This window comes from Triticum dicoccoides, chromosome 4B (assembly GCF_002162155.2).
Source record: "Triticum dicoccoides isolate Atlit2015 ecotype Zavitan chromosome 4B, WEW_v2.0, whole genome shotgun sequence".
Taxonomy (NCBI): domain Eukaryota; kingdom Viridiplantae; phylum Streptophyta; class Magnoliopsida; order Poales; family Poaceae; genus Triticum; species Triticum dicoccoides.
This window is the reverse complement of record NC_041387.1, coordinates 158,702,042-158,709,005: the sequence shown is the minus strand read 5'-3', so window position 1 is coordinate 158,709,005 and position 6,964 is coordinate 158,702,042. Positions and strand designations below refer to the sequence as shown.

Sequence of the window (6,964 nt, the reverse complement as noted above, 5' to 3'; positions counted from 1 at the left end):
ATAGATGGTCAAAAGGTGGCCGTCGTAAACTGAAATTAACGGCCTTCTCTATGAGAAGGTCGTAGACGTTTACAACCAAAACAAAAGGTCGTTGAACCAACGACCTTTTGTTTTGGTCACTAGATGTCTGCCCAGGCCACGTCGGATCCGACGTTGCAAGCTGACGTGGCAAAATTGTGACCAAATGAAAAGGTCGTAGACAAGAATCAGCTCGGTCCGATTAGGTGTCTATATGGGCCAAGCCCATTAATTCAGCACATTTGTTGTTGTTTTTTCTTTTAATTTGGGTAAGCTACATGGGCTAGGTCTTATAATTCAGCCTTTTATTTTTGAGTTGTGGCCCTTTTTTCTATTTTCAAATGAGTCCCAATTGTCAGTATCTGATAAGTCGGTCCCAAATGTCCGATTCTGGTTTGTGGGTCCTTGTTGTCATGGTCATGTTCCTAAGATTTCGATATGTCAATAATTCAACAACCAATATTTAAATCAAAATAGATAGGAAATAGGTGTGTAATACTTCAAATAAAAAGAAGCAACAATCTGTTACATCAACACACATACAAATTCGATCACAGTATAACAAGCTCGACAGGTGTACAATATGTCACATGAGCCAAGTTCATGCTTCAATTTTTTCCAATACGATCAGCATCAAGGCCTTCAATACTCCTTGAACTAGATCCAATGAGCTTGAACTATGCTTCTTCCGACTTCTTCATCTTGATGCTCGCGACGAAACATGAAACAGCAGCATCTGCACATTATAGAACAAAATGGTTAGGTACAAAATAAAAGAAAATCTAACAGCATATATCTAATAGTAAATACAAAATAATGAAGGTCAATCCGTGTGCATATATACTAGCGTGCATATATACTAGTAGAACACATAAACCCATCAATCAAAATCTTGTTTCTGAACATTGGCACCAAATCAACACAAACACTGAATTAACATGCACAAAAGGAAAGAGCTAATACAGGGCAGGTATATGGGTATCAAAACTAACAAGAAAGGAACGACAATATATTTTAGGTATTTCAGGTTTGAGGCATTTTCAATACTACAATTAATATATAATAGCCAACATTTCAATCCGTGGACACCACCTGACAGAAAAGGTACTAAGGCAGTTGCTACACAAAATCAAAGCAAGGTACATGGCACATGCAGGCCAACAATAAATTGGTACCAAATCCTGAAATCATCATCTGTAATGAAGTTAATGAGAAATTTTAGAATAAATTTAATAGTTGATAGTAATGTTTGCATTGGACATATCCAGAACTAAAATTATACATACACGCCGAAATTCCGATGGCCAATGCCTCAGTACAGTAAACACTAAGCATGGTACATAGTAAAAGTTTGACACAACCAGAGCTGCAAGCATTCACTCCATCCAGCATATCTACAATGCAGCACACAAGAAAAGAGAGATACGCAACGGGGTAGCAATGACATACAGATAATCGCTTAACAAGCAGCACAAACATGAATAAATCACATAACTGAGTACAACCAAGTATCCCAGCTGAGAGCAAACATGTATTCGACATTTCTGCCATTTCGATACATGCACGACAAAGAGTGGCGCTCATTTCTTACCACAACACAAGAAAGAGATGACCCCATACAATGCCCTGCGTCTCCAGGCCGCACTCAAGGCTCAACCAACTCCACTGTGTGGATGATGCCCCCTCCTTGCTCCGTCCGGGCGGTGGGGTGCAAACTCAGAAGCCCTGCACATTACAACTTGCATCAATGCATCAGCCATACAAGGAACTGATATCAAGCAGAGCACAAATTGAGAGGAAGTTAGAGTCCAGGAGCTGAGCTTCCAAGGGATAATTATGGTGCATCGTGGTGCCTTCATCTGGAGTCACAGGTCGGGTTGTGGGCTGCTGCTTTGCTTCCCCATATAGCACACCAGGTTCTCCTAAGATAGCAAACTGAAAACACAAAACATGATTAGGGAGTCAGTACATAAGAAAAGGAATTCATGCACGAATGGCATGTACAACTAAAAAGATCAGGCATCACATATTATTAGAATTGCATATTAGATGGCCGCAAGGTAAGTGTTTCTTCATAAAAATTAATAGAAATATGTAGCCCGTAACTGTGCTATAAGGATGGTTCTTTAAAAAAAAGCTGTAAGGAGCTTCGCTGGAGCGGCCGATCTAATTTTTATGATTTGTTGCTTCTGAATCGCCATAGCGCTCAAAAGGGAATGATAACAGTGGATGATAGTTCAACTTCTGGTTATGATGTTTCTTGTCCATTTTGCTAACTTGTACAAATAAATTCAAACATGTTGCTGGATGGCTTGCAGCTTATAAAAAAAGCACTTGAAGCAACAATTAAATCACCGTACATAATTGAAGGGCTTGCCATATACTTACTGCCTGGCTTCAAGCAACAAATCACTCAAAACATACGAGTACTTATTTAATATAAGGAAATAAGATTGCCAGGAATGATTGATGACATGCATCCTTCTGAAATATGGTTGTCTGGTATGGTGTTTCAATGACAGATTCAGAGATTCTTGTACTAGGTAGTAGCTCCTTGGTTTTTCAGGCAAACAAAAAATAGTAATACATCTGCAAAAAATAGGGAAGGGCGCCCCTGCCAGTAGCAAAGGGATTGGAGGTTCAGGTTCAGGATCAAAGTCTAGCAGTCTACTGTAAGTAGTACTAGTACTCCGTATGTAGTAACTGAGCAGAAAAGGACTAGTAGAAGGTGTTGACTTTACAGATCACATCTTGGGTGTCAATTCAAGCAATTGCTGTAGAGTGAAAGAATGACATGATGTTACCTGGGCATTGACTTCTACAACCGTGCCAGAGTTGGATGTGTCACTGTTGGCCTTTTTGTACCTCTCAATGGTGGCTTTCACACTGCAAGTACTCGTTCAATGTCTAATTAGTACACATATATCTACACTCTGAAGAAAATTACACTAGATGATAAGCAAAAGTATAATCACATGTATGCAAGGCAACTATTTTGCATCACATGTTTCGTTATATCAATACTGCCATACTAGTATGTTCCAGTGTAGTACTTGTTGTCTTACCAGATCTACCGGCCAGCAGCTTCTCCAACGCCCCATTTCGGCCTGCAAAGAAACCAACATAATTTGGTGTCACATTTTTCTGCATAGCACCAACACAAACTGATGTATGCACTACTGTACACGATTGAAAAATACTGCTCTATAACGCTGGATAACAAAAGACAGCATCTGGCCGGTATCTAACCGAGATCTGCGTGATTCTGAATCTAGCCACTCTGCGTCTCTACAGAGATTGCTTTTTATGAGACACAACTAACTGATGGTGCTTGATATAAACAACTGAATATGGCTAGGTGTTAACTGAAATATGGCGCGCTCTGAACCTAAGCTAACTCTGCCTCTTTGCGAACATGTGGACCTTCATCCAGAAAAGGAAATCCCCTTTTTATCTATTTCTGGGAACGGTTCCATCAATTTATGAGTTTTGTCATTTTTTAGAGTGAGAGAGTTAGTTGATGAGTTAACTTAAAAAGCATCCACACAAATAAATCCAGATCCTGTGGCTAACGTTTCTATACTCAGTGAGACGGGATGCGTTGTTACCCGTGTGGATGCAGTTGAAGGCGTCCTCGGCGACTACCCAACAGGCGCCGACCTGCACACATACATTGGATCAGAGACATTGGAATATACAGACATTGGATGAAAGAGTAGGGTGGGGGTGCGTACGGCGCCGATCTTGAGGAAGCCGTCGACGGTGCGGTTGAGGAGCGGGTTCGCGAGGTCGATGGCCCCCCTCTCCTAAGGAAACGCTGGTGGAGGAGAGGTGAACGAGGACGACCGCGATGGGGTGGCGCCCTGGTCTCCTCCCGGTCCAACGTGGCCTGGCCTCAGATGATGGTCGCCCGCTCCATCGCTCTCCAGGTCACGCAAGAGAAGAGGGAGGAGGATGTCGATGTGGGACGCCGGCCAGCCCCTCCTGCGCCAACTCGGGGACGCCGAAGGCGACGAGTGTCGTGCGCGTACGTGGTCGCGGCGGGGCACGCCGCCATCCTGGCCGTGGACTACCTGCCTATGGTCGCCGGGCCGGTGAGACGAGGCGCTGCGTGGCAAAATCCCAAGGACGGGGTGGTTGGTTGGCTCGGAGCGGATAAGGCTGGGGGAGAACAAGAGGGAGGGAGGAGCTAGATGGTGGGCGGCAGCGGATCGAGATCTGAGGGAGGGAGAGGGTGACTTGGAGACAGGGATCTAGGATCGAGGGGCGCGGGAGAGGGTGGAGCCGAAGCGCTTGGGGGACGCGCTTGGGGGTGGCCTACGTGCACAGGAATGGAGATGGAGGCCAGCAGCGGGAGGGCAAGGGGTTCTAACTTGGAGTGGGAGGGAGAAGGGGGCAGCGGCGGCTGGAGTGGGAGGGGATCTGAGTTAGGGTTTGGGTGGTTGGGCTGCAGGTGGGATGAGGGTGAGAGGGTGAGGGAGTGTGGGTCGTTGGATCTGGGAATGTCCGACGGTCTCTGATGCTTGATCTGCGTGACATGTCCATAGACCAATCAGAATGCAGTGTAGGCTTTGATGATATTATGAGCATGTAAATTGGTATTAATCGATTAACAATAAGCAAAGAACTACGAGCCAGCCAGATGATTTTGTCTAGAAATCATCCGCCTAGCTAGCCGCCCGATCTGCGCATTGGCTGTCGTTCGATCACATCAATATGTCACAACAGCACCAAGCGTGAAAAAGCTTCAACGCAACACCGATGACATCCCCACGAAGCTCCATTACAGGTCTCAACGGCATGCTAAGAGCTCCAACGTAGCACCACGATGCCCGACAAAGCTCCTTTGCAGCATCGGGGAGATCCAACGCAACACCACGACGCTCGTTGCTAAGTTCCCTTCTCTTTTTATGACAATGTTTAAGTATGGTTCCTTAAATAACTAGAGGTAGTTTCATACTAGGTGGGATTTTCGTCGATTCACTAAAAAGTGGGTCAAATTTTAACTACAGCAGCCTCATGGTTTGTTCAAATGATTCCATATTTCGCACAAGTTTTCATCTTGCAATTACAAACAATGTTGCCAACGGGATTTTTTTTATTTTCACGAAAAATCAATTTTCCATTTTTTGAGTGCCCAAAATATGTTTTTTGTAAAGGACCTACCATATATTTGTTCTAAATTGGACCAAATCATGTGAAAAATAATAAACTTGGATTATGACAATTGTTTTAAAAAAGTGTTCTAAAAAAAGAGCTATCATGCGTGAAGATGCATGGCTTTCAAGCCAAATGATCGATCTTATGGCCACATTCATGTCATAGTTTGTTCAAATGATCTCATATTGTACACAACGGTGCATCTTGGATTTTCAAACAATGTTGCCTCAGGGAGTTTTCATTTTCTTTGCACGGAAATCTCATCTTCCATTATTTGAGTGCCCGAAATGAGTTTTTTTTGTGAAGGACCTACCATATATTTGTTGCAATATTGGACCGAATTATTTTTATAAAATATCAGGCCATATTTAATGCACAATTAACCAAATGGCTAGGTGTCAAAAGCCTTGATCCACCTCTGGTGAAAAAGACAAAATTCTACCGATTTCAGCTAGAAGAGGGTCAAATTTGAACTGTGGTTGCCTCATCGTTTGCTCTTTATTTTTTTCCAAAAATCATTTATAGGTATATAAGTATCTATTTAATCAGAGAAACACAAAAAATATTCCAAGATTCAACCACTAGCTACGAACAGCCATTCCCGCCGTTTCGACCGCATCTTTGAACGGGCATAAAAAATTCAGAAAAAAACAAAAAATTGGAAAACCTTCGCATTGTGTCATTATATGTGACCAAGTTACCAGCAAAAATTAAAAACTTGCAATACAACAATTATTTTAGAAAAGTGTTCTCAAAAACAAGCTATCAAGTGTGAAGATGAATGGCTTTCAACCCAAGTGCTCAATCTGATGGCCACATTCATGTCATAGTTTGTTCAAATGATCTTATATTGTGCATAAGGGTGCATCTTGGAATTGCAAACAATGTTTCCTAAGGAAGTTTTCATTTTCTTTGGACTAAAAATTCATTTTCCATTTTCTGAGTGCCCAAAATGAGTTTTTTTAAGGACCTACCATATATTTGTTGCAAAATTGGACCAAATCAATTTTCTAAAATATAGCAAATGGCCCGCTCGATGGGGGGGTAGGATTTTACAAATGCAATTTACGTAGATCTTGGAATTTATCTTGAGAATATATTATTCAATTTTTGTGACACAACTATGAGCAAATTTAGTGATATATATATAAAAATTTCCTTTTTGAAACACAATATAATCTTAGATACTTTTGGTTTCCTTGCTGACATTTGAATATTTATGTTTCAAATGAATCTTGTACTTACATGTGATGCATTCTTTCACCAACTGTTCCGATCAAACCAATTGCACAATTTATGGTTATCTAGTTTAATGGTGTTTCTAGCGTGGTACTCCATTTTAAGAATATTTTTCTATAATCATGTAATAAGCAGGTGTTAATGGTTCATGTCAAAAAAATGACACCTTTACTTACGATTTTTAGATGTGTGTACCAATAATCTACATCTTTTCTATATATAGGAATATATGCGAAATTATACCCCTTTGCAATATTAAAATAATTTTCTAGCAGCAATACATCATAGACATTGAATTTTCTAAGTTCGTATGTCTACATCAGCAAGAAAATGTCGATTCATGCGGTCCTATGGTTGAGTTCCTTGGTAATTAGTTAGAAACATTTCAGCAAATTTTCCCTTGAAGTTATCCATCCCTTCCCTAAGACATAACACCATTGACTGAAAAAACTGAATATGCATAATCATGTGTATATAACAAATAATACAAACTTGACTGTTCAGAATAGAAAAGTTCAGCAGTTTTCCATACAACATTACATTGGCG

The 6,964-nt window shown here is 41.3% G+C and overlaps 1 long non-coding RNA gene across 1 annotated transcript; it reads right to left on the bottom strand.

The window, feature by feature from the left end:
* Window positions 1-598: 598 nt before the first annotated feature.
* LOC119293491 lies at window positions 599-3,838 on the bottom strand. Its single transcript, XR_005143086.1, has 6 exons — window positions 3,753-3,838; window positions 3,627-3,678; window positions 3,084-3,125; window positions 2,760-2,904; window positions 1,610-1,953; window positions 599-754 (listed from the first exon to the last, which is right to left on the bottom strand). It is a non-coding gene; the product is annotated as an uncharacterized LOC119293491 (long non-coding RNA).
* Window positions 3,839-6,964: the final 3,126 nt, after the last annotated feature.